General features: G+C 40.1%; 1 long non-coding RNA gene across 3 annotated transcripts; it reads left to right on the forward strand.

Moving 5' to 3' along the window:
* The first annotated feature begins 907 nt into the window (after positions 1-907).
* Positions 908-27938, forward strand: LOC122460900. Of its 3 annotated transcripts, none has more exons than XR_006282511.1 (4): positions 908-1078; positions 1298-1472; positions 1775-1869; positions 26813-27938. It is a non-coding gene; the product is annotated as an uncharacterized LOC122460900 (long non-coding RNA). The 3 variants fall into 3 exon arrangements; XR_006282509.1 differs by having other exon boundaries at positions 1830-1869; XR_006282510.1 differs by lacking the exon at positions 1775-1869 and having other exon boundaries at positions 26813-27936.

Genomic DNA, 27938 nt, shown 5'->3' on the forward strand with positions numbered 1-27938 from the left:
GCTTTCTCTATGGCAAAAAAAATCGGTATACTATAAACATGCTCACATTCAGAAATGTGAACAAGTTCTGTTGATAAGGAATTGTCTTCTGAATAATTACAAGAACTTTGGGTTCAGAATTTTTGAAACCATTATACCCCAAGTGTCACCACCTGATAACCTGAAACTGGCAAAATCTGCTTCTAGCTCTCCTACTCCTACTCCTACCCCTTCCCTTTCCTCTGGGAAAGCCACTAATAAGTGAAGAGAACTGAAACATATGCCCGGAAATTGAAATCAATTGATTTCATGCATAAAATAACAAGGTGTTTTATCTTGGTGACAGTGCTATACAAAATAAGCATCTATTTGACCTAGTCCTTTGATATGTTACTATTAATAGCTATGTAGCATTCATTAACAAGATTACAACTTTCATTGGGTTAGCTGACCAGGCTGATCAAATGGTAAGCACCACTAAAATATGGCAGTATACAGGACTCTAAGAAGCAATTTTAGAAAAAGGTAATCAAAGGGCAAAATTCACTAAAACTATTTCAATAGAGTATAAGTGATAGATGGATGGTCATTGGTGTTTAATGAATTATTGTCATAAGCATGAAATGTATTGACAGCTCTGTTTGCTTTGAAACTTTTTAGTCCTGGGAGAAAGAAATCGTAACACATCTAAATCTGCCTTGTGTGATTTTTATTTATTTTGTGAATTGTCAATGGCTTTTTTATAAAATAGGGAACTAATTTTCTTTAACGCCCCTTATATTAATATGTGACCATGTAACAAGGTAGCTGTCCCATTAAATTAAACTGGGCTCAGCGTTCCTGTTCCAGTCCAGGTGCTTCTAGTTGGGCCAATTAAAAGGGTGAGGCAGCACCTGGAGCTAAAAGGGGCCTAGCGAGAAAAGGAGTCAGAGCAGATTAGTTGTCAGGAAGAGTTATCAGAGACAGATGGTTCTTGGGAGCTGGTAGTAGAGTAGCAAGAGCAGTTGGCTGGCTGGTGTCCCTGAGTCAGAGCTGGAGAGGGCTGAAGGCAGCACCAGAAAAGGGAGATGGCTCTGGCTTTACAGCTCAGAGCCAGGAGGTAGGCAGAGGGTGAGGAAGGAAGGTGAAGCAGCGGTGGGGTTGTGGCCTAGAGGGAAGGGCTGGGGTGGGGCGGGGGACAGAGAAGGACTGATAAAGTCCAGGTGTGATGGAAGACACCAGGCTGTTGGGAATGAAGCATAAATGAAGATTTATATGCATTGGGGGATTTGGGCTGTGTTGTAGGACTTTTGATTATGCATGTTGCTCTGTGTTTTAGTTACACTATGATGGACTGGAGGATAAACTTGTATGGAGTTACTGGGGACTCAAGGGAAAATGAAGCATGGGGCACTTGTCTCTTCTCCTGTCAGAACCCATATAATGTAGATGGTTCAGCTTCTTCAGAAGTAAAAGAAATCAAATTGGCCAGTCCCCACCTGCCATAAACAGAAGTCAGTGGATCAGTACTAATGTACACTAGCTGAGGCATTAGCCCAATATTTTATATGTTTTGTGCTTTTAGGTGGCTGTTCTATTCCTCCCCTTTCTTTGTTCTAAGTTGTCTCTGTTCTAAACAGCAGCAGAGGGAGAATGGTACTTAGCTACTTGGTGCTATTGTCACACCTAAAGATGCTAATCATAGGAGCAACTTTCTACTTTTTCCCAGTCCCTATCCTGTTCACCGCTGTTGCATGGGAGCAGATCAGCTGGTTGATAAGCAAGTGGATTGCTAAGGCTACTTTTTTTCTTTAAGAATATATTTAGTGGAGTCCAGATATGACTCTTGATTCTTAAAACTTCTGATGTAGAATGACGTCTACAGAGAAAAAGCTGAGAAGATAACTGAAGGTAAACTCAAGATGGAATTGCACCACTTAAGTGGATATTTTAATGAAAAACGTGATGCTCTATAGATAAGGAATTTTTGGAAAATATACATTTAAGTTCACTAATATTAGGGGTGAAATCCTGATTCCATTGAAGTCATTGTTTGGTGTTTGGTTTTTTGTTTGCTTGTTCTTTGTAAAGGAATTGAGGAAATTGAATTTTGTAAACTTTATTCTACAGATAAATTTGAGCCACCTTTGCAAAAACTCAAAATATTTCTAATTCTACTTCTCTTGCTATTCATTATTCCTCCTCCATAACTAGAATTCTTTTACAATAATAATTCTGGCTGCCTGCCTTGGGGAAAATCCTGCCCACTGAAGAAAAAAGGAGTTTAGCCATTGACTTCAATAAGGCTAGAATTTCACCCCTTCACTTTGATTAGATGCCAGCACATCTAGCAAGTCTGGGTTACTCTGTAAAGTTGAATACTTCACATCTGACAGATGCTGCTGCTCCTGGCAGTGCAAATAACCTTGCAAACAAAGATATGTGTATTATTCATAAATACTGTAGTTGTTTTCCCAAAAAGCTAGGAAGTCTGAATCATAGGAGAATAAACTTTGCTTGGGAAGGCTCAGAATGGTTTTAACCACAGGTGATCTTGATTTACATTACTTAGTGACAAATACATTATCTCTAATCACATCTCTGCTTTGAAAAATTGCACCTAGTGATTTCTAATTATGAAGTGTCTGTGGGGAGATATGAAATGCATTGTCAACTATAAGGGGTTTATTCAAATAATGCATGCCTTTTTACGTTTAAGTAATATTACCATGTTTAACAACAGGCATATCACTTCTCTGCGGTCTCCACTTACTTTCCTACTGTGTCCTTCATTTATACCCTTCTGTATTAGCAGCAGCTGCTTAGCTGGCTGTTTCAGACTGATAAATATCTGAATCGTCTTTCCATATCTTAATCTACCAGCATTGTTAGAATTCCTACCTTAGTCTAGTTGAAAGCATAAGGGACAAATATAAGGCTCCCTGTAGTTCACTGTGCTCAGTCCTGAGTGTCTTATGAAAAGGACATTAAAAATACTATGTCATACGTTCACCCCTCTTTCTGGTCACAGTAATATTTCTCCCTCTGACAGGGTGTTCTACCTCTTCAAGGGGCAAGAGGCTGCGAGCCAGTCAGATCTCTTTGATTAGCCGCATCCAGCTGAGCCTGCACTGGATTTAAGAGGAATGACACAAAGCAGTGGAGGGCTGGCTGAAGAGGAGAGCAGAAGGCTGTGAGACGCCAGAGGAGATCACAAAGCAGGCAGAAACCTAGGAAAGACTCTAGCTAGAGAGGCCTTGAATGGTTTCTAAGGAAAGAGCAGGTAGCAACCGAAAGGAGCTCAGGAGGGGTTGAGTGGGGATGTGGAAAGGAGCCCAGGAAGGGTGCAAGCTGATCCAAGAGGGTGGGCAAAAGGGTGCTTGAATTAGAGTAGAGAAGATAGACTCCTTGGGCAGGAAGGGTTGGGCCCAGTTTGAGACTGGGACAAAGACTCTGTGTGGTGGTTTTGGTTTGTTTTTTTTGGACTTGGACACCCTAGATGGCACTTAGGCTAATGACTTAGCCAGAGAGCTAAGACACTGCACTAAGTTGCTGCAGAGACTGCTGAACTCTGGAGGCAGAGGGGCTGTAATGCTGGGTCTTGACATGAGGACGCTCTCTCCATTAGTGAGTTTGACGCATGCCTTCACTTACCCTTTTTGGTCAGGGCATCATCTCATTGTGCTAAATCTCCTCAAGTAGCAAGTAAGATAAGAAACCAGCAAAAATTTGACTTTAGGGGAACGATGAACATTGTAGAAGCTTAAGCAGATGTGTGAGTTTTTGTAGGATTGGGGCCTTGTGCTATGAAAGGAATTACAAACTAAACAAAAGTAGGTGATTGCTTCCATTTTACAGGAATGACTTTTTTATGAAGTATAGAATAAATTAGCCAAGGTGTGAGTAGGAACACGTAGACTTTTTTTTTAATAGGCTTTGGATAATTACGGGAGCTAGTTGAAACATTTTCAATTAAATGTGCTGTTTTGTTGATGCTAAAACATTTTGGAGCCAGGGAGAGAGAGCTTGCATGCTCAATAGCCTGGAGACTAGGGGCCTAGCCTGGGATGTGGAAGAACCAGGTCAGCCCTTTCAAAAATTAAGGAAATTAGTTAGGGAAGTGGATTGGCCTGAAGAACTTATCGATCTAAAGGTAGAGGAGGCCTGGGATTACTTTAAATCAAAGCTGCAGAAGCTATCGGAAGGGGAAAGGGGAAAAAATTCATAGGCAGGAGTTGTAGACCAGGCTGGATGAGCAAGGATCTTGGAGAGGTGATTAAGAAGAAGCAGAAAGCATACAGGGAGTGGAAGATGGGAGGGATCAGCAAGGAAAGCTACCTTATTGAGGACAGAACATGTAGGGATAAAGTGAGACAGGCTAAAAGTCGAGTCGAGTTGGACCTTGCAAAGGGAATTAAAACCAATAGTAAAAGGTTCTATAGCCATATAAATAAGAAGAAAACTAAAAGAAGAAGTGGGACCGCTAAACACTGAGGATGGAGTGGAGGTTAAAGATAATCTAGGCATGGCCCAATATCTAAACAAATACTTTGCCTCAGTCTTTAATAAGGCTAAAGAGGATCTTAGGGATAATAGTAGAATGACAAATGGGAATGAGGATATGGAGGTAGATATTACCATATCTGAGGTAGAAGTGAAACTGAAACAGCTTAATGGGACTAAATCAGGGGGCCCAGATAACCTTCATCCAAGAATATTAATGGCACCTGAAATTGCAAGCCCATTAGCAAGAATTTTTAATGAATCTGTAAACTCAGGAGTTGTACTGTATGATTGGAGAATTGCTAATATAGTTCCTTATTTTAAGAAAGGGGGAAAAAAAGTGATCCGGGTAACTACAGGCCAGTTAGTTTGACCTCTGTAGTATGCAAGGTCCTGGAAAAAAATTTGAAGGAGAAATTAATTAAGGACATTGAAGTCAATTGTAAATGGGACAAAATACAACATGGTTTTACAAAAGGTAGATCGTACCAAACCAACCTGATCTCCTTCTTTGAGAAAGTAAGATTTTTTTAGACAAAGGAAACCAGTGGATCTAATTTACCTAGATTTCAGTAAGGCGTTTGATACCATGCCACATGGGGAATTATTAGTTAAATTGGAAAAGATGGGGCTCAATATGAACATCAAAAGGTGGATAAGGAATTGGTTAAAGGGAGACTACAATGGGTCCTACTGAAAGGTGAACTGTCAGGCTGGAGGGAGGTTACCAGTGGAGTTCCTCAGGGATCAGTTTTGGGACCAATCTTATTTAATCTTTTTATTACTGACCTCACCACAAAAAGTGGGAGTGTGCTCATAAAGTTTGCAGATGATACAAAGCTGGGAGGTATTGCCAATTCAGAGAAGGATCGGTATATCATACAGGAGGATCTGGGTGACCTTGTAAAGTGGAGTAATGGTAATAGGATGAAATGTAATAGTGAGAAGTGTAAGGTTATGCATTTAGGGATTAATAACAAGAATTTTAGTTATAAGCTGGGGACGCATCAATTAGAAGTAACGGAGGAGGAGAAGGACCTTGGAGTATTGATTGATCATAGGATGGCTATGAGCTGCCAATGTGATATGGCTGTGAAAAAAGCTAATGTGGTCTTGGGATGCATCAGGAGAGGTATTTCCAGTAGGGATAAGGAGGTTTTAGTACCATTATACAAGGCACTAGTGAGACCTCACCTGGAGTACTGTGTGCAGTTCTTGTCTCCCATGTTTAAAAAGGATGAATTCAAACTGGAACAGGAACAGAGAAGGGCTACTAGGATGATCCAAGGAATGGAAAACTTGTCTTATGAAAGGAGACTCAAGGAGTTTGGCTTGTTTAGCCTTGTTTAGCCTTACTAAAAGAAGGTTGAGGGGAGATATGATTGCTCTCTATAAATATATCGGGGATAAATACCAGAGAGGGAGAGGAATTATTTAAGCTCAGTACCAATGTGGACACAAGAACAAATGGGTATAAACTGGCCACTAGGAAGTTTAGACTTGAAATTAGACGAAGGTTTCTAACCATCAGAGGAGTGAAGTTTTGGAATAGCCTTCCAAGGAAGCAGTGGGGGCAAAAGATCTATCTGGGTTTAAGATTAAACTCAATAAGTTTATGGAGGAGATGGTATGATGGGATAATGTGATTTTGGTAATTAATTGATATTTAAATATTCATGGTAAATAGGCCTAATGGCCTGTGATGGGATATTAGATGGGTGGGATCTGAGTTACCCAGGAAAGAATTTTCTGTAGTATCTGGCTGGTGAATCTTGCCCATATGCTCAGGATTTAGCTGATGGCCATATTTGGGGTCGGGAAGGAATTTTCCTCCTGGGCAGATTGGAAGAGGCCCTGGAGGTTTTTTGCTTTCCTCTGTAGCATGGGGCATGGGTCACTTGAGGGAGGTTTCTCTGCTCCTTGAAGTCCTTAAACCATGATTTGAGGACTTCAATAGCTCAGACATAGGTGAGGTTTTTCGTAGGAGTGGGTGGGTGAGATTCTGTGGCCTGCATTGTGCAAGAGGTCAGACTAGATGATCAGAATGGTCCCTTCTGACCTTAGTATCTATGAATCTATGTCCCTGTGATCATTCAGGGATGAGAAATTCTGCTCTGAATCAGTCAGAGCACATGCTTGAGCCTGGGTACTACCACATCCCAAGCTAGGGCCCTAACTACCAGCACACATGCATACGTTCCCAAATTGAAACACTCAAGTTTCAATCTGTAAATTGATATTTTGCCACAATTCTACTTTGTGTGAAAAGGATTTGTTTTCATTTGAAAGGGTTTGTTTTCATTCTGTATTGGAATGAAGACAAATTTCAAAAGTTGACTTGAAATGGGTTTGTTCTCCTGTGGCCTGCTCTAATTTTTTTTTTCAGGAAAAAGTACTATGTGGGGCTAATGTATAAATAGTAACTCAAATAAGGGATAGACTCTGTACTTACTGTCCTCTTTCCCACCTGAAATATGTTCTGCTCCTATATAATATGTGTGCAAACTAAATATTGGCAATTCCACCATGCAGTTCAATACATTTCAGGTTCAAATTGAAAGATTGAACTGTTGGGTCACAAAATGTGTTCTCTGCAGTATTTCTAGGTTTAGAAGGATTACATTTTTATCAGTGAAGGTCCGTTTCACTGTACACACACAAACTGACAAATATTTTTTGACAACAATTGAAACTTAGATAGGCAAAGTACAAAAAATGCTTCTTGAAGAACTTAATAGTTTAAGGATATTTCCTCTGTGTATTTTGACATGACGCTAATAATTTGTATTTTAACAGTATTAAAGCTTTGAATCTCAATGTTTGCTGTCAATAAATAGTCCCTTTCTTGGATATGCAGTTTCATGGAGCTCAATGATTTCACATGAGAATAAAGACTACTGGATGAAGCCCATTGCCTGAATTGTACAAGTAACTTGAATTCTGGTTTTCCTTATTTTAGCTTGTGCAACTTAAGTAAGGTTCTTTTACTGTGTGTTAAAGCAAACAAAAAAAAAACAGGGGAATGGAAGCATGAGGCATCCGACTGAAATTTGCATGGTTCATCAGCAGCATTGGAACTTTTAGATCCACCCCCACACAGACAGCTACCTCGTGAAATTAATGGAGTTATTGATAGCAGCAGTAATAGGGGTAGTCATTCTTTAGGTGGATCAGTACTGGAATGAGAGGTGCCAATGATGATGGGTGAGAAATGTTCAGTTTCTTGAACCGTGGAGTCCATTCCAGGCTCTGGATGGGAGAGCTCTCTAGTGAGCACAGACTCTTCTGCCCTTTTCTTTCCCACCCCAGTTCCTTCTCCTCCTAGTCCCATTTTTTGTGCCTACCCAGTCTCCATCTCCACTCGTCCAGCTTCTCATCCTAGCTCCGGACTAATTGTCCTCTTGTCCAACTAATCTCAGTCTCCTCATCCCATTCCCCTTGCCCATCTGTTCCCGTTCCTCATCCAGGCCCCTTGTCTGATCTGTCTCATCCCCTCGCCATACCCACATTCCTTGTCTCCACTGGTTTGCCATCAGTCTCCTCATCCTTTGTGTCCCTTCCCAGCGGACTCCTGGACCTAGTCTCTTTGACCAGTCAGGCCCATTTTTCCCCCTACACCCTGGATTTTCATAAAGTCTGTCTTCACTCCTCCATGAGAACTATTAAAGGATTAGAAATGCCTTAGAATGATAAACGGATCAATCTCTGAGTCTATCTTAACTAAGAATGTTAAGGAGTGACTTGACTATTGAATATAGTATCTACGTGGGGAGCAAATTTTTAATGAGTTTTCACTCTGACAGAGAATGGTATAACATGATCCAGTGGTTGGAAGTTGAAACTAGACCAATTCAGACTGGCAATGTGTACATTTTTAACAGTAGGGATAATTAACTGTTGGAATAATTTAGCAAGGGTCATTGGAGATTCTCAATCACTGATGATTTTTAAATCAAGATTGGATGTTTTTCTAAAAGATCTGCTCTAGGAATTATGTTGGGCAAGTTCTATGGCCTATGTTATACAGGAGGTCAGACTAGATGATCACAGTGGTCCCTTCTTATCTTGGAATCTTTGAAATGTCTCTCTCCCCCATTGGTTCCCATTCTTTCCCCAGCTCCTCACCTGATTTCTGTTTTCTTTCCCCACCACCACCCCATTTCCATCCTTGGCTCCCAGTCTCCTTGTATAAACAATCTGTCTATCCCTTTCCCCCCACACCTCCCCACCAGCCACAAATCCTAGTCTTTCCCTATCTCCGCACTCTCGCCCTCCACTCTGGTTCTTCTCCCTTCTGCATTCAGTTCAGGTGGCTTTCCAGACTACAAGTACAGGGGGCAATGAAAATAGGAGACACTATCTCCTAGCTTTCAGTTGTAGTATGTGTACCCAGGAACTTCAGGAGTAGTCCTACTTGGCCCCCTGCAACATCAGCTGGAGCACATGCAGTGTGGATGGACTCTTTGTAGAATCAAGTTATGAAGCTCTAGCAATTTTTGACTGAGCACAGCAAACTGGAATTTTTCAATGATTTATAACTTAGCCAAAGTTAGGTGGATTTCTATGGGGGACAACAAAAGGCACATCTCCTATCAAATTCCTGCTCAAAGCATAGGAATGAAATTAGAGCTGTCTGTGCAGAAGTGGGGGGTGGAAATTATTCATCCCAGTTTGAATGAAAGGTTAAAAACAAAACATCTCATGGAAGAAAACATTTTGAAAATCTGCTTCAGGAGAACCAAAATCGAACATTTTTTTTTTGTCTTGCTCCCAGCTGTCTGACTTACCAGGGAGCCATCTGCATTGGGAGGCAACAGCTGGGCTTCTGGGGGAGCCCAGGCTGGTTGGAGACAAGGCAGAGCTGCCTGCCAAGCCTCCATTACACGTTTTGACAGAATCAACACTTTCTTACAGAACACGTTGATTCCTTTGGATTGATACTTTCCAACGGGAAAGTGTTTCATTGGTAAATTTTGACCTGCTCTAGGCCCTCCCTCTTTTTAAAAAAAAATATTGCCAGAATTTTTTAAGAGATGAAAAGTTTTCCCTTGTTCTTGAAAAGAGCTGAACCCTTTTGGTTGGAATTTTCCACTGGGATAATCGCTGGTAGTGCACCTTGCAGAGAAGAAATCTGCAATCTGACCTCAAAGGAAACCGAATCAGTAGTGAGGACGCAGCATGAATATCAGGTTAATGACAAAGGGTGTTGCAATTTTCTCCCCTAAACCATGCTGAAAGGAAATTCAGCATGCACAATGGTGAGCCCTGAAAGAACAAATAACTTGGAGGTTGCAAGGCTTTGATACAATGAGTGTCATTAAAGTGCCAGTCAAGGAAAAAAGATCATTTGGATTTGTGCTCTAGTTAGCAACTGGAGATAACAAAATATCATACCAGAAAATTAGAAACTTTTTTGCAAATTAGGTAAGGGTCTTGACAATATTTTTCCCAATCAACCCCACAGCAAATTGTCACACTAGACAGGAGGAAAATGAATAAGTGGCTTAGTCTCTTTATGATTCAAGTCTCAATAACTCAATGATATATATTTTCAATGTAATCACACTGACCGATGTAAGAAATAACTAGAAATGTAGGTATGACCTTCCTTGAGCAGACTGTAAAATTCATTGTAGCAAAGCTTGTATATTGAAAACTGCATTGTAATACGTTTTGCTAGCACTGCTTGCCAAGTATGTCGGGTCAAAATAATGGTTAGACAAATTATATGACTTAGAATTATAACTGGAAACAGGAAGCATAGTTTGTAGTAAGGATTCATTTTATATGATAACATTTAATTTTGTAATATGAGCTTTTTATGTTGACTTAAAATGCATATGATCAGGAGGATAAAAAACCAGCACAGGGTCAGCTCATTGGAGCACAAACAGCAGAGAAGCATTGTGTGTGGGGAAACACTTCAGAAGAATATATTTATTTACTGGATTTACAAGGGGATGAGAACCCCTTTGTTCCCACAGTGATGCATAACAAAGACAGCACTTTTTTTCATTTATGAACAGTGGATCCCCAACCCCATGGGCTAATAATGTTGATAATGCTGATAATGTTGGCCATGAGAACTGTTTTATCTAAAGATTGGAGCCTCCTATGGTTCTATGTTGTGTCTTAGAAGCGTGATTATACTTTTGTTTTATTTGCGAACATTTTCTGTTTCTCTTGTCTCTGCTTAGGATCACTTAAATCTGTTAGTTAATGAAATTATTCCTGGATTGTTCATAAATTCATCTCAGAATGAGGTGTACCTTCTCAGCTGAGCCACCAGGCTGGTGTGTATTCTGCCTCTTTGGAGATGGCAGACTTGGTAATTTCTGAGAGTGTCCCATGATGGGCTAGATGTTACAGGGAGATGCTTTTGGAGTGTTTGGGACATGAAGTACAAGGCAAAGCTAAGACTGACAGAGTCCTGGGGAATCTATGTGGCTAGCTGACAAATTGGAGTGGCAAGGAGTGATCACTCAGTTTAGCACCAGCAGATTCCTTTTATACTGATGGAGAGGGCTAACAGGGTGACTTTCAGTTCTGGTCACTCTGAGAGAGCATCACAGGGACTACTTGTGTTCTTAAAGTTAAGTACTTAAATGCTTTGCTACATTGAGATCCATGTGAAAAGTCTCTTCCATTCACATTCCAATTTTTCCAGGCTTGAGCTGAGTTAGAAGTACTGCAAGAACAGTCTTTCACATATTGAGTATTCGTGTTCTGTTCTAGCCTAATCTACTAAGAATTGAACACTAAAATTGTATTAAGGTTATATCCTGTACTACTTTTATCTGAACCACTTCACCCATCCAAGTGGTAAACCCTCTAAATTTGAAAAAACGGTACATCAAACTGAACGCATATTCCAAAAAATAAAAGGAAAGCCATTAGTAATGTCTGTAGACACAAACACAGTGTGAGGAAAGGAAGATGTACTTTATGTAGGGAAACCTATAAAGCCTATCTAATGCAGGGTCTGACTTTTTTGCACCACCATAGGTGATGGGAGTTTTGCCATTCACTTAAATGGGCAGAGGATCAGGGTCATAACAAAGAGACATAGACGGTACCGTCCTTTTGAGTCTGAGGACCCATGGGGGAGGAGGGGGCGGGGCTTTCTTCTGCACTCCCCACACAACCTTGTGTAGCCTGCGGAGCCTAGTCAGAAAAAATACAGCCTGGGCCTGGCATCTTTTCCTCAGAGCACTCCTGCCCAGGTATACTGAGAGTAGCTGTGAGACAAGAGACAGTCTCTGTTCACATGGCTCCACTAGCACTGTGCTACCACTGTGGGGAGTGGGGATTAGAGTGGTCAGAGCTTGTATGGGGCCACAGGATTCATCCAGGTGATGGCCCTAGACTGTACTACATCTCCAGGATCTGCTGGGCATATGAGGATTACCTCATCTACCCATAACTGGTTGCTACATGGGGGATCCTCAAGGAGATTTTTTTTTCCTGCCTCAGAGCTTCCCTCCCCATGGAAGCAGTATGGTCTGACCAATGGTAAATAACTAATAAGAAATATTTCTGATAATCAAATGTTTCTCCTAATATGTGTGTTCAATCAGAAAACTTGCTGCAAGCACCAGGAAAAAATGCAACTTTAGGGATCCAGTCTTTTCACACTGATTTAAAAGCTATACAAGTGTAACTCCATTGGCTTCAATGGATTTTCTCTGGCTTGCCCCATGGTATGAGGGAGTAGGATCTGGGCTTTTGAAGCTAAACGGTTGTACAGACTATATCATTCAAAGGAGGTAGTTACTTTCCAGAGGAAACTTACTAGCATTCTGAAGCAATGGTCTTTCACTGATGCAGGTGCTGATGAATATAAATAGATTTACATTTTTTTTAAATACCTCAACACCCAGGCACAACTGTGAAGGGTGTGCACACTTGTGAATTAATAGGGAGGAATCCTTTAAATTGAGATGTTCACTTTGGTTCAATGAAGGATTGTATAAAATTGTTGAAATGGATAACTGGTCTATTTAGGCTACTCACTAATCTTTTGAGAGCAATCATTAGCATGCTTGAATGAAAAAGGCATAAGAACAATTTTCATCAAATGAGATTGTTAGTGGTGCATATCATGCATGAGACACATTATAAATTGTGTTTATGATGTGAGAAACCTTGTAATAGCATCTGATTCACTGCATAAATCATTGCTTTGTCCAGAAGTGAATACACAAATTTGGTTTTGGGATGCTTCTTAATAGCAACAGATCAAAGCCTTGTACACTAATTCCCATTCTCCAGTTTTTGTTCCTTCACATATGTACTTGCTGAAGTACATACTTCAGCCCCTCCCCTCCAATACAGTTCAGAAATCAGTATTTGAATAATACTGAAATGCTATGATCTGTGTCCTTTGAGTCAGGTAAAAATAGGCAATTGCATGCCGGAAGTAAGCTTTGGGATATGATTAACTCCACATATTGAATTATTACTCACATTGTTTGTTATATTGCCTGGGTGTTTCAGAAAGAAGATGAGAGCCTTGCAAAAAATATTTTAAACATCCTGAAAGTTGAATAGTTACCTGGGGAGATAACTCAGCTGAATATATTTGAAATGATTGTCATTCAGAGACTGAAGCCCTTTCACACAACTGCTCATCCCAGTTTGAAATCTGATAATATAATCTCTGAAAGATGTAGAACACCTGTGAGTGTTATAAGTGGCAGGGAATATAAGGCATCACTGATTTCAATTTAAACATGTTTCTATATTTACAATATTTCACTTGTGATCTTATTGATCTAGCAATTTTAGCAGGCTTTGCTTGTCAGTATTTATTTGCAACTGAATAACTAAGAAAAAAAGCCCTCAAATATGAAGAATGAAATTTTTCTTTTTCTTAGTGGCAAATGAGACTCTGTGAATGCAGGACACAGTCCTACAGAACTTACTCAGGCAAAGTTCCCAATAATTTTAATAAGAAGTACTTGAGTAAGGACTGCAAGATCAAGCCCAGAAAGTCTGTAGAATCCTAGGTTAGGGAGATTCTATGTGAGTCAGAGGGCAGCATTTTTGAAGTCCAATGTAATGGGACACTACATTATACTGGACTCAGCTGCTCAGGAAAAAACTTTTCAGTGTAATCATGAAAGTGACTACTACTACTGCTACTCCCATTCCCAGTGATCTCCAGGACCTCAATCCTATTGACAAAGCCCTAAAACTGAACTCCCACCCCATAATTCTTCTATTTTCATATTCCATGGTACAAAAGTAGATGCTTTTGAAAAGGTTTGTGAATTTTCATCACCAAGGAAGAGAGCACAAAAGAGGAAGAGAAATGGTCCTGATGCTTGAAAGGATGGGAAGAGATTTGTCTAAATCTGAGGGTTTTTTAAAATGAATTGCTGTATTACACAACTATAGACATTTGTCACTAGATTGACCAGATCTAAGGACCACTTTTCCATTGCTTAGAGTGACCGGTAGAAAGGTCAGATAAAAATATTGGATTTGAAAGCTAGGTAGTATATTGTAATATTATGACCTTCTGGAGAGGTGAAAAGGTATACATCCCAATGAAAAAGGCCATATCTCAGATATGATACTCCAAGATCCAGGTTAAGATGGAGTCAGGACTGAGTTTTTGTAGACTTCAGAAGCTCCAGTACTCCATAATTTGTGCAAAGACCAGTGTGTGGAGCTTAAGGGGAGGAGTTGGTGATCTCTACAGAGAGACACCATTCTGTATAGCTGGCTTTCCATTGTGTATGTTCCCTCTGACCTTTTTTCTACAAGATAGACATAGATTTTTTTTTTCCGTATGGCTCCATACAGCAAAGAGGAGACATAGGCCATAGCTGTTTATAACAAATCAATGACTTGTCATTTTCACATCTTGCATGTACAACTGTTAAAGAAATTATGAATTTGCTCTCATGACAATTGTAAGTTTGAGATACCACTTTGGCCTATTTTTCAAAAATGGTATTGTATGTAATTCCTTGATTTTTGGGCTACCTATATGTTTGCAGTGTTGTAGTCATGTTCATCCCAGGATATTAAACAGACAAGGTGAGTAAGGTGATGTCTTTTACTGGACCAACTTCAGTTGGTGAAAGAGACAAGCTTCTGCATTACACAGAGCACTTCTTCAGACCTTCATCTTCAACTATGTGTAGCTCGGAAGCTTGTCTCTATTTCCAACAGAAGTTGATCTAATAAAAGATACTGCCTTACCCATTGTGTCTTTGTCATACTACACACCATCAGATAAAGATGTGGCAGGTCATGAATCTTGAGAACTTATCGCTGATAGTATGACATTGGGAAACATAATGCAGATGTTATTGCCTTCCCTCTTTTGGGGATAAAAGTGCAACCAAGTATTACAGGTAAAGAAATGGACATGTAATGTGCTACTAAGTCCTACCTGATTCTTCAGTTAGAATATTTTAGTACAAATGTAAATTAAGCACTTTTACAACCTCTATTAAGAAAATTATGAAAGTATTTGTCTCAATGCAAAGCTACAAATATTATGATTTCAGCATTTCACTTAACAGGTGGAAGGAATCTGAAATACCAGCTCTAAGAAAATAAGACCCCTTTAAAAAACAAACAAACCTCTAGTTACAATATATCCCTTTGACAATGATTACCACTTTCATTCTTGTATACCACTTTTCACAATCTTTTGTTCATAGCTTTTTGCTAGATTCTCGCTTTATAGATTCTGTTAGGCTTCCCAGCCTTTTATGTCTCATTTAGCTAGCAATAGAAGAAGAGAACTCTAAACTGAGAGTGATAACAGTCATGTTAGAAGAGCACTTTCATTAATAGCCGGACGTTACCCCATGTAGTGAGTTGTCTCTCTTTGGAGTAGAAAGTAACTTTCATAATATCTCAGTAACCAAAAGAAATAAGGAACCCGTCCCCTATTCTCCCTACTGTTTTGTGCTGAAAAAGCAGAACATTTTCGATTGTCATGAAATGTTGAATACCATATACGTTCCCAGTTCATACCAAAACCCTTATATATCTATTAGTGTTTCTGTGATAGTAATTCTCAATGCTTTTATTTTAATCACTGGGTCAAACTCAAAACTAGTGCAAATTCCTTGACAGCAATGGAGTCGTGCTTGCAAGAAGGCTAAATATGACACAAGTTTTTATAGGGCCTAGCAAATGGTTAATTTTAATAGCATGATACAGTACTAGAATTGCCAATGCAAAATCATTTGGCGAATATCTTCTTTTGACAGTACACAAAACAAACTTATTTCTAGATGTTGTGTATGGGCAGCTTGGGAAATAAGACCTATGGAATGATAAGGCTTTGGCAAGGGAAAACTATCTGAAAAATCTTCTCCTGAGGAAACTATGGAAATACATGCTTTTGGTACAATATTATGCATGGCAAATTCCCCTGTTTTTGAAGTATCTTTGAGTCAGAGATAAAAGTAATTTCTGGCAGGTAGTGGCCCAGTGGCTTAAACTTTTGCGACTTGAAAGACCCTGCATTCTATTCAGAGGTCACACAGTAAGTCATGGGCAACCCATTTCACCTCTCTGTTTCAGATTACCCATCTGTAAAATGATACTGACTTTGTAAAGCATTTTGAGATCTACTGACAAAGTGCTATACAAGAACTAGCTAGCTAGCTATTATTTATTTACTACTGTCTTTCTTCCTCTCCTTTTCTTCCTCTTTCTGTTTATATGGTTCTCATCACCATGGTATAAGAGGACCAGATTTTTAAAGGTATTAAGGCATTTCTGCACTCAGCATTGCAATTCTTAACTGATTTAGGAGCTTAAATCTCATTTTCAAAAGCGATTTAGACTCCTAAATCAGTTAGGCATTGGAATACTTAGTTCAGCAGTGCCAAAATGCATCTAGGCCCGAGCACCTCTTTGTAAATAACTCTCTCTCTTCTTTCCCATCTTGTAGGACAAATAGCTTTTATTTATCTGTGAGTGTGTGAAGATCATATTGAGCCAGAGTTCCAATTCAGAGATAAGTTAGACATTCAGAGTGATGGATTAACTCCACCAGAAGGAGGAAATCCACCTAACAATTCAAAGACGAAATATCTTCACTGTTTTTTACATATATTTCATTGCATCACTTTTGGAGTCAAACTTCCACTACATCTTTTATAAACGCTTAATTTAGTGTTCTTGTCAATTAAATATATTGGCCCCTTTCTGACACATTATTGTACCTTTAAAATATGAAACTGTCTCTCTTGCTTTTGTTTTCTGTCTTCCTTCACCTCACATTTCTTTCTTCTCTGGTACCCTTTGTGTCTTTTCCTTTGTCTTTAATGGCTTATCTAAATTATAGCTGGGAGCATGATAGCTCCACTCAAGCTAGCATGCTTAAAAATAGTAATGTAGCTGAGGTTAGCAAGGCCAGTGGTACGTAAGTACACGTACATATCCAGGGAGTCCAGACAGGTTTGCATGGGCCCTCTGGCTTCACTTCCACTGATCATGATACACCTATGTTGCCTCTCTGGGTTTCATCTGCTGCAATTGCAATTGCCTCCTGTTCCTTTGGATCACTTGTTCCTCTTGCATTGTTGCCTTGTGACACCTGGGTGCCAATGCATATCTCACTACTCCTTTAGTCTGCTTCTTGTGGTATCTCCCTAATGCTGAATCCTCAGAGTGCCAGTCTCCAGGGCTAGTGTATCCTTGGTTGATCTCTTGTACTCTAGTGCCTGCTTTCTCTGATTGTTGGCCATCTCCTCTCAGTGGTGCTGCCTCCTTCTGCCTATAATTTGTAGCAAGATTTTCATCCTTTGTTCCAACAGTACCTGCACTGGACAGTTTTAGTGCTCTTGTCATGGGGATTCCGGTGCATCAAAAACATTAACAAGGGGTCTGAACCAGCAGAAACAGCTTTATATAATTGTCTTAGTAGTTTTCACTGCTGATTCTACCTTACCATTATTCTGTGGATATGCTGGAGAGGTGTGGTGCTAAAACTGCCATTTGCCTGAACTCCTCTGAGGCAAATGGGTTTTTGGCGACTACCATATCGGAATGGCATATCTCACAAAGTGGGCCTTCGGTTTGCCAATCATTGACTTTCTTCTTGTGTCAGGCAGGGTATCAAATTCCCCAAAATTTGAATAGTAAGAAATGTACAGTAAAAGCATACCTTGATATCCCCTATCTTTAGGGTTATTTTAATGTTGAATGCTCAACTAAAGAAAAGTTGAATTTAGCATTATAGTTTTAGTTAATAGCCTTAACAAATGGCAACTAATGTAGTATACAAGAAGCCAAAGTAGTATTGGACTATGATTTGGCTAACAAAGTACAAAATTGGTCAATATAACCACTTACGTTTTTCAGAATCAAATCACAATCGAAAATAACACTTATACTGTCTTAGGGAGGTGATTTTTGTTTAGATTTTTTTTTCTAACAGTCTCTCAGAATAGGGTCTCACTTGTGCCACTGGTTATGAACACTAGTGTTGCTAACCCAACAGAGGAAGACAATCTAAAACTCAATTTAAAGCATAAGACTAGTTAATTACTTGTATGCCAATTCACCAAGGTCGTCTTCCCAATGGATCTATAGCAGTCAAAACTTTCAGCCTATTTCCCAATTAATTATAATAGCCACAGGATCTGATTAATGTGCCTAATTATCTAACAAACTCCTACACTTATGCCAGATTGTATAGACTGAGTGCAATTCAAGAGGATTGTACACTTGGTCTGTTTTATGTCTGTATGCACATAGACCTTGAAAGGCATGAACTATGGTAAACATGTAGAGTGTCCTGTACTTTTAGCTGAACAAGTTACTGTTTCACAAATATCTAAGCTCTATTTTGTAGTGATAAAGGTGCATCAACGTGCACTGCAATATCTTTGAAGCATTAAAAAGGGGGTTTGCAAGGATTGTCTGTAGGGGGTTGTGGTCTGATTGCACTATTACTGGGTGGCCATTGGTGTACTGATGGAATTGCTCCACTCCAAATACCACAGCCAGAAGCTCTTTTTTCTGTTTGGGCATACCCCTGTTCAGTCTTGGACAGGGCTTTAGTTACAAAAATGACCAGCTGTTCCTGCAAAAGAGCTACACCCACTCCTTTCTCTAATGCATCATATTAAAGTGTCAATGGCTCTCTTGACACGTGGTACTTCAGGACAGAGGCATCTGTTCTAATTTGTTTCAGCATGAAATGCTTGCTTTTGGGGATCTGCCAGGTCCCACTCAATGTCCTGCCTTGTGAGCTTACCTATAAGTGATGACAGAACTTGGAAAACAAATTTGTTCCTATAAAACAAAGCTCTGCCCCTTTCACATCCATTGGAACTGGCATGTCTCTCACTGCCTTTATATTGTTGGGATCTGATTTTGGTCCCTCTGAGGTGAGCAGATGTCCAAGGTATGTCATACTTCGTCACATTTTTTCCTCAATTGAGTTTTTTGTTTTTGTACCTGCATCATTGCAGAAAAGCTTATAGTTCTCTGTCATTGTCTCATTAAGCTTCTATATCATCTACAATAAAGATACCATTTGCAATTATTTTCACTCCAGGCAGTCCTTCCAACAGTTGGGTGAATTCTCAATGGAACACCACTTATGCCTATCGGCATGCACAGCCATCTGTAGCAACCAAATGGTGTTGCAAAAGTTCTCTGCGTGCTGAACTCTTCTTCTAAACTCATGTGCCAAAACTCATTCCTCACATCAAACTTTCGGGATTTGGAAATTCTGGCAAGATGTCATCAGTTGTGGACAGTTGTCATAAATATAAAGGGAAGGGTAAACACCTTTAAAATCCCTCCTGGCCAGAGGAAAAAAACCCTTTCACCTGTAAAGGGTTAAGAAGCTAGGATAACCTCGCTGGCACCTGACCACAATGATCAATGAGGAGACAAGATACTTTCAAAGCTGGAGGGGGGGAGAAACAAAAGGGCTGTGTCTGTCTGGGTGATGCTTTTGCCGGGGACAGAACAGGAATGGAGTTTTAGAACTTAGTAAGTAATCTAGCTAGATATGTGTTAGATTATGATTTCTTTAAATGGCTGAGAAAATAAGCTGTGCTGAATAGAATGGATATTCCTATCTTTGTGTCTCTTAAAAACTTAAGGTTTTGTGTAGAGGGATTCTCTGTTTTGAATCTAATTACCCTGTAAGGTATTTGCCCTCCTGATTTTAGAGGTGATTCTTTTTACCTTTTCTTTTAAGAAAACTGAATGCTTTTTCATTGTTCTTTAAGATCCAAGGGTTTTGGGTCTGTGGTCACCTATGCAAATTGGTGAGGTGTTTTTTACCAAACCTTCCCCAGGAAGGGGGTGCAAGGTTTTGGCGAGGATTTTGGGGGGGAAAGACGTTTCCAAACAGCTCTTTCCTAATAAAAAAAAAACGGTTAGGCATTTGGTGGTGGCAGTGGAAGTCCAAGGGCAAAAGGTAAAATAGTTTGTACCTTGGGGAAGTTTAACCTAAGCTGGTAAAAGTAAGCTTAGGAGGTTTTCATGCAGATCCCCACATCTGTACCCTAGAGTTCAGAGTGGGGAAGGAACCTTGACAATAGTGGATTGTGGTATCTTTTTCTATGCCCAATTCAGAGGCTTCAGTTGGTGCTGTCTATTATTCTTAAATTAGTTACGATGAGGTCACATTCTCCTATAGGTTGCATTATGCTCTCATTGCACATTAAGGACCAGGTACAATCTAATAACGAGTGTGTTCAAGTCCAATTCACCCCAAAGAATCATGCTGCTACAAGTCCTGCTACGTAGTGGCAATCATATAGGCCATTTCCCTGTTAATATTGTGGCATGTGTTGAGGTTGGTATGTCCCTTGTTGCTGTCCTTTCTCAACAGCCTGAACCTGATATACTCTTTCCATCAAGGAGAGAGTTATGATGTCATCACTGCTATCTGATGTGCCATCCACATCTTAAACAAGTCTGACTAAATCTTTCTTGCACTCTACTTTGCTCTTGCACACCTTGTTAAAATGATGCAACTTGCCACATTCCTTCTAATGCTATCCTAGGGCAGGCCAATTCTTCTATACCCACTCATGCTATCGCCCACAGTAAATGAATCTCACTATGGATATGGAACTGTGATCACCTGCTCTTTGCTGTTGTCTTACTGCATTTACTTTGAATATTGTGCCTCATAGGTTTTATCCTTTCTCTTAAGACTTCCACTCCACACCTTCATATTTAAGCTTCTATCTAGCAGCTGCTTTCACAGGTGGTGATATCAAGTGCTTCAGACTATCCTGTCCTGAATCGGGGAGTTTGTCAAGTCCTCAAAATTGCATGTAGCAGCCAGTCTGCATAAGGCTGTAATGTGGGGGTCTATCCTCTCCTCTCTGGATTGGTCTCTATGTAGTTTCACAGTTTTGTTCTGCTTTGAGGACTAATAGGTTCACAAGGCTCTTGGGACAGCTGAGAAGCTTGGGGCAGTGGTGATATTCAGAGTAGTGCACATCTCTCTGCATTTTTCGCAAGTAAAATTTAAATTTTTGCTGTTGCTCAAGATGGTAAGGTCTGGGTATGGTTCGAAGTCCTCTCCTTCATCCTTCTAGGTTTGTGTCTGGAAAATCCAGGGCATTGGGGTGCTTCAGCCTAAGAGGCTTGTGATGCCAGGTGCTGTGTGTCCGAGAACTTGCAGCTCCATCACTGCCACCATGTTTTATTTGCAAGGGGAGAATGTAGGTGAAGATGAACCATCACGACTCTGTTAAAATCTGTGGACTGCTCTGTCCAGGCCACTGAGTTGTTTCCAGCCTAACTCCCAGCATTCCTTATTCCACTGGTGTCCCACCAATAACTGTCCCTCTAGGATGCATGGGCCCTTTGACTCCAGTTCTGATCAAGATACTCTATCTGTCCTTTAACTCTATGATTATGCCAAAAAATGGGTAAATAGAAGCCATGACAGAAGCAAGGAGAATTAAATGGTTGTGTAGCTGTTTCAGAAGGTGAAATTGGTATTCAGATCTATCAGTATAAGGGAGCAGATTGACAAGACCATTAGATAAATTGGTAACAGCAGCTACAGTAGTAAAATTATTACACAAACATGTAGAGTCCTCCCTACTACATATTGTGAACTGGATGCATATCATTATAATGTATACATCTGGGGTGATTTATGCTTCCAAATGTAATAAGGTAGAGAAATAACATCTGAAGTGCAGTGAATAAATGCTTTAATTAAAATGAGCAAGAAGTTATTTTGTATTTGGTATTTCATACACATAACATTTGTATATAAAATATACACGCATCCATTGAAAAAGAGACTGGCTCAGCCTCTAAGAGCTTAATTTTATTTGAATAAGAACATTTAAACTGTAAAACATGAGTTCAATGATAAGAGGAATAAATTAAATTTGTTGGAGCTGGTGTCTCCCAAGACCTATAGGATCAAATACACTTTTTTTTTAATTGTTTAAAATCCCATGAGTGGATGGAAGACCACTCCATTTTATAACAAATAATACTGTGGAGAGTGGGGTTTTGTGTGTGTTGATGAAAAAGAGTTGGCCGCTCTGCCCATCCCAAGCTTCGGGCAGGTTCTCGGATGCTTCACTGCATGAGGGCCTGCTGGCTGTAGCCCTTTTGTCTGGAGCTACAGAGGTGTGCACGCGCGCACACTGTTGTTCCAGAGGCATAGAGAGAGGAAGAAAAACCAGCACCTCCTCTTCTTGGAAGGATCGGCACTTCCTTTGCCTCAGGACAAGGTTTTAAAGGGGCCATGTCTCTAAACCCTAAGGGGGTTATACTTATAAAGCCTCTTAATGTTTTGTTTGGATTATGACTGTCCTTGTACAGTGTGGCATGTTTATAGCATTTCTGGTCCTCCACCTTTACCAGACAGTACCAGGATGTGTTGTAGGGGGAACTTAATAAAGAGAGGAACTCCCAGTCAGGGTGTTCTCTAGTTACTGCTTAAGGCATGGCTCTCTGTGTTAATGCCCTCACGCTACACACACTGCCTTGTTTTGGTCATCCTTTTATTTCATTATGCATTGCACTCCTATAGCTCTGCACACATGTAGCTACACCATTTTCCTTCAGTTTCAGGGGGTATTGGTGGTAAATCTGGATTAGTATTGCACATTTATTCTTCAATGATTTAGTCATCAGGACACAGTTTCCAAGGTAGGTTTACACACTATAGGGCTAGTGAGATACTGTAACTACATATGTGCATCCTTTGCAAATCCAGTTACCCATTTACACATGCATCTACATTTTTAGGGTAAATCTGTGGCTCCTGTGTTTGAAAATGCATTCCCTAGTTCGTTTTTTGGGTTTTTTTGTTTTGTTTTTAAGCAGCATTAACTCTAACATGCAGTGTTACAAGGATCTTCAGCCCATATAATTGTCTTTTAATCCGTATATTGTCAGAAAATAGTAAAACAAAACAAAAAACACCCTCTGGTTTTCACCTTTAATGGACATTAAAGTGTAACAAAGTACTTGTTGGTAGATGTGAGTGTAAAGAAAATATATAGCATCTGCCTGTGCTGCAAAAGTGACAACTAATTCACTGAAGTTACAATCAATTTTTAACACTAGACGGGCTACAGGATTATGGACCCTGTATAACTCCCATTAAAATCAAGGGGACATTTATATTCATTCTAATGGGAATTGTACTGGGCTTTGTGCAAGAATTGTCATTGAGTATGGGAAGGATCACAGAGGCACTCTTGTTACATTTAGTTTGGGTATGTCTATACTACCCACTGGATCGGCGGGCAGCAATCAATCCAGTGGGGGGTCAATTTATCGCATCTAGTCTGGATGTGATAAATTGACCCTCCTGAGCTCTCTCCGGTCAACTCCAGCACTCCGCCGCCACGAGAGGTGCAGGCAGAGTCAACAGGGGAGCAGCAGCAGTCTGAAGACACGGTGGTGAGTAGGTCTAAGTACGTCAACTTCAGCTGTGTTATTCACACAGCTGAAGTTGCGTAACTTAGATCGGTTTTCTCCCACCTCCCCCACCAGTGTAGACCAGGCCTGAGTCTTTAAATACGATTGCAAAAATGTTTTCAGATTCAGTTAGAATATGTAACTTTTTTTAGCCATTAACAAAGATATGAACAATGACTCCCCAAAATCAATAACAGCTACAAAAATAATACAAAGGTCATTAGCCATGAACATATCTGTATTTCTAAACAAACTAATAAATAAAAGTGGAAGTAAATAATAAAATACACTGACAACTGGTTATGTGAGAATTTTGATATATCATACTGTATTTGTTTTTATTGTCCATAGAACACCTGGGGCTTAAAACAATAACCAAAGATATAAATACTGCTCAAAGGTTTATGAGCTTCCTTAAAAATCAGTGACCATTTGTAATAGAGTAAAATACACTCTAAATGATTTAACAAGTCTGGATATATTAGGATTATGACAAATCACATTAGCAACTTGTTGAACAAGACTGGGTAAGACTGCTAAAATATTTAAAAAGAAGTCTTAAGATGTAGAGTGGGGGGGAAGGAAAATATTAAAATATTACTCATTAAAATATGTAAATTAACAAAAGAATATTCATCCTTTTATTTCTTGGTTATAACTGTTTTTAATTCTAATGAAAATAATTAGCTTTTTCAAAATTAATTGATTACTTTAAAAAAAAAAAGTACATCCTTGGGCATTTCGGGTCAATTCCTAATCCTTTTAGTCACAGGGCTACACGTAGAGGGATTAGACAGAGGATGGAATTCTCCCTCCAATCTGAAAGCCAAGCACAGAACATAGTTGTAGCTGCTTATACAGCTCAGGCTGTACTACTAACCACTACCCATTGCACCACATCCCAAATACCCCACATGGGACTGTGGCTCAATAGAGCAGCATTGTTTGTGGACCCACTTGCTATACTCCTGCTACTGCTCTGACTTGCATACAACCCTCCTGAGACACTCTCTACCTATAGAGAGAACAACCATGGAGTTGGTTCTGTGAAGCCTTCTGCATGGTCTTTCCATTTCTCAGACACGTGCAGCAGAAATGCTATATTTCTGTTGGGTTTTAGGGTGCTTTGCAGCCAGTCTCAGTGCAGCAGGTTTTATCCCTTCCTGCATAATACTGACTGCTATGGGTGTGTACAAGAGTGGGGTAGCCTGTGCCCCTGCTTGCCCCCATCAGTGCAGACCCAGAACTTCTCTGTGGCAGAGAGAATGAGCTCCTTCAGCCCTGGGCCAGGTGATGACAGCTCCTCCAGCTGTGGGGTGGGAGAAGATCCAGCTCCTCCAGCTGCCAAGGGATAGTAAGTGCCACCAGCCCTGGGGTTGCAGAGGAAGTGGGGGAGAGCCAGCTCCACTAGCCCCAGGGCTGCAGAAGGGAGAACCTGGTCCTCTGGAGCTGTAGTGGAGAGAGCCAGCTCCTTTGGCCATGGGGGGTACAAAAAGTGCCCCTCCTGGGAGAGTAGGAGGGCCAGCTCCTCTAGCCATGGGGGGTACAAAAAGTGCCCCTCCAAAAGCAGCCAGATTTTTATTTCTGTGCACCCCCCTGCCTACTGCAGTTACAATGATGTTGGAAAATGTAATATCTTGAGCTTAGATTATACAATATTAAGGTTAGTAGATTTAAGATTAAAAGTCCTCTAACAGCTGCCTGTACTGAAAAACTCACAATTGGGATTCCAAGTATCTATCCCAGTCACTTTTTGTTGTAGCTAGAAACATTAAGTGGTCTAATCCTGAGAATTTGGGATTTTAAATGTAGCTTATGTTTTCCAAAAACTGTCTTACCGTATCGTCATATTTCTCGTCCCAGTTAACCACTCTTGTCTTTGTATCATCCCAGCTAACCATATTACCCCCCCATCTCTGCCTGTCTGAGCGCTCATTTTCCATTTTGCCACCTTTTTGCCTGTGCCCCCTCTCATTTCCCTTCACTTTGACTTGTCATTCTCCATTTCCTTCTGTATCTTAGAGAGGAGATGGTGATTAGAGCTGGTTAACATTTTGTTTGTTTGAATTTGTTTTTTCAAGATTTTTCTAATTTTTCAATGGGAAAGAGTAAAATCTTTGGTTTTTTAGAAACCATTTTTTCCAGTTATTAATTTTTCTCCCATTTCTCTCTTTCCCCTTACCACATTGTTCTCTCCACTCCCAGCTGACAGTTTTGGGGGAAGAAAGAATATATTCCTACAACACCTAGAATATTGCTTTTGGTGGAAGAAAAGATTCTTGCATCCTAGATGGAAATTTGACTTTGTCAAAAAGTTGTTTCTTAAACAAATTGAAAATTCTTAAACAAAAAGCCCCACGCCCTGAGGCATTAGATGTTTTTAAACTTGCATTTTGAATTAGTTGCTGAGACTGAATCTGAAACCAGTTTAATGTAATATGACATTCCGTTCTATATATATATATATATTTTTGCTTTTCCTTTCTATTATTCTAGTATCTTTAAGTGAAGTGTTATAGACTCTGCTGCTGATTTAGCCTTGAATCAACTCTTCTGAAGGCTCTTATGCCACATGCCAAAACTCAAAGAGCATATTTCATACAAGTTTCATTAGCACAGCTTCTACTTGTTTGTCCAGTTGGATGTTGCCTTCTTACTTAAAGGACTTACCAGTACGCCGGAGTCCTGAGCGGGGGGGGTGGACTCAACAAGAAGAGGTGGGGCCTTTAAATCCCTAGGTCCTTTAAATCGAGATTTAAAGGGCCCAGAGCTCTGGCTGCGGTTGCGGCAGCTGGGAGACTCGGGCCTTTTAAATCACTGCCAGAGCCCTGGGGTTCCCAGCTGCCACTGCTACCCAGGGGCTCTGGTGGTGATTTAAAGGGTCATGGGCTCTGTGGGGACCAGAGCCCCAAGCCCTTTAAATTGTCACCAGAGGTCTGGGGCTCCTGGCAGCTGCTGCTACCTCGGGGCTCCAGCAGCACGGCTCTGGTGGCAATTTAAAGGGCCAGGGCTCCAGACACTGTCGAGAGCCCCGGTCCCTTTCTGTTGCCAGCCTGAGGAAGCTGCGCTCTGCCAGTATGGTCGGTGTGTACCAGCTCTTGCTGGTACACCATACTGAACCAGCTTACATTCACCTCTGCTTTTAGAGCTGTTACCGATGTATTGTTAGAATTCTGATTTAGGTAGCTGAGAATAGGCAGAGCTGAACAAACTGATTAATTAACAGCCTTAACAAAGTGGATTGGTCCACATCAAGAGAGAGGTGACTTCTGCTTACTTTAGACAAGTGGATTTAATAAGCATGAAGGATCTAGTCTGACAAGTGCAATCTTCCTTTTATGTAAAGAATAAGTATATAATGAGCAGTAATGCAGACTACTTGAAGATGCCGTAACAATTTGTTTCTATCGTTTTCTGAATGGACCATCTCTAAATATAGGAGGATAGTTCTGACTCCTTGCTCTCCTGTGGAATGTGCCTTGAAGATTACTAGTTGTGACAGTGTGTGGGGACTGCTAATGTAACATTAGGCCACTGCATAATCATCAGAGGGTACTATAATGACTTTTGACTGTTACTAGCCTGAGCTGGATTTGAACTGGTGACACAGAGATGAAAGGTTTTATATGCTATTTCCCTTATCCTGTAGCTATCGAGTTCCACTAATGAGTGCTGAATTCTGTTACCATGGAGCTTTATGTTTTGAATATTGTGCTGGTGTTTTCTGGAAATGTTTTGATGACAATGGTATGTCTTGAGCTGACTGTGCAACACCATATCAGAGACCCATTTTATATATTTCTCTTACTATTACTAGAGCACATCTTCATTTTTATAAAACCAATCTTGGGATATGGATTTGTGCCATTGCAACATTTTGAGCTGATTATTGTTAATGATTAGGAACTGGCATATGACAGTGATGGGACTGTTTATAAGAATCTAGACTGACAACTGTCTTATCTACAGACTGATTCAGCAAGAAATTTCAGATTAGTAAAAGATCAGCAGTTCTCACCAGAGACAGCTCAATACGGTATATTTCTCATCTCTTAGTAGCATTCCATGTTGACTTCAAGATCTTTTAAATGATTTTGAAGACACTCCACCATTCTGCTCATTGGTACATCTCCAATTTGCTAGATCCATATTGTCCCCACTGTTTGTTTACAATCCTCAAAGCAGGGGTTGAATTCTGTTCCACAATTTCACCTGAAGACCTACAGATGCAGTACAGAGTGAGGATTGTTTCTGCTAGTATGCATTATTCTGAAAATTTGCTTCCACTATATTAGGAACTCTATTATCTCTGTGTATGGACCTAGGACTAATCTGAAAACTTCTTTTCAGTCTCATTAATTTTGATATGGTTTTGTATCAAAGCTCATGTTAATGTTTGATGTTTGTATCATTCTTTCAATAAACTTGATGTGAGCAAATTGTATTGCCTTGTACAATATCCATATTTCTAAGGTATTAAAGCAACTAAAATAATACCAATTAATATTCAGGAAATTAATGAGCTGAGATATTGGTTACTTTGCAAAATATACTCATTTTACCAT

This window comes from Dermochelys coriacea, chromosome 7, assembly GCF_009764565.3.
Source record: "Dermochelys coriacea isolate rDerCor1 chromosome 7, rDerCor1.pri.v4, whole genome shotgun sequence".
NCBI classification, from domain to species: Eukaryota; Metazoa; Chordata; order Testudines; family Dermochelyidae; genus Dermochelys; species Dermochelys coriacea.